A 1,037-nucleotide genomic window follows, 5' to 3' on the forward strand; every position below is an offset into this window, starting at 1 on the left:
GAACAAGGGAGACTGCCGGGAGCTGAAAACACTCGGGATCTGACCTGTGAGGTCATTGTGTGCAGCTATGGAAGGAGCCCTACATGTATAGTGGTCAGCCTCTTGGCTGCGAACCCAAAGGTATAATGTTCTAACCAACCAGCCACTCTGAAGGAGAATGAGGTGGAAGTTTATTTCCATAAAGACTACACCCAACAAAATACTATGGAGCAGTTCTACTCTGTCCTACGGGTTTGCTGCTGGTCAGATTAAACTTAACAACAGTAGGTTTAGATTGGTTATATGTACATGCTTCGTGATAGGAGCTGTACTGCCAACCCCAAGGCACATAGTTCAAATCCACCAGCTTCTTCTCCTCAGCAGAAAGATGGGCAGTTTCCTCTCATGCAATTTACTGTCTCTGAAACGCCATTGGAGGGTCTCTAAGGGGCCTATGACTCAGAATTCCTCCTCTGACTGAATTCTTAATTCCCACTCATAACCCTGACAGCTCTGGTGGTCTGGTGGGAAAGGAGAGTCGCACTGCCAACCCAAAGGCAGGCAGTTCGAATCCACCAGCTGTTCCAAGGACTAAAGATGTGGACATCTCCTTCCATACAATTTACAGCCTCTGAAAACCTGCCGGAGAGTTGGCTATGGGTAATTTCCAACTTCATGGCATATAACACCACCACCAACCTAATTCCTCACTCCTTGTTCCCCAGTGAAATGCCTAGATCCCCTCTCTAACCATTAGACGCCTCCTCGGTCATCTTCCCTGCCCCCGGTCCCCCAGGGAACCAGGTGTCTGTATTTCACGTCATTAGGGAACTGACTTATGACAAACCCCTTGTGTAACAAGGTAGAACTGAGCTCCATGGGGTCTTCACAGCTCATTTGCTGGAAAGAGATGACCAGGCCTTTATCCTTTTTGAAGAATTTCCTTCGTTTTGTATTTGAGTGATAAGAAATTACTGTGTTAAAGCTTTGTTCTTGTCTACAGATCAGTAGGAAATAGTTCATGTACACAAAGGATGTGACTTATTCAATCTAGAATT

The sequence above is a fragment of the Elephantulus edwardii genome, unplaced genomic scaffold (genome assembly GCF_000299155.1).
Source record: "Elephantulus edwardii isolate Elephantulus edwardi_28Jun2011 unplaced genomic scaffold, EleEdw1.0 scaffold00121, whole genome shotgun sequence".
NCBI classification, from domain to species: domain Eukaryota; kingdom Metazoa; phylum Chordata; class Mammalia; order Macroscelidea; family Macroscelididae; genus Elephantulus; species Elephantulus edwardii.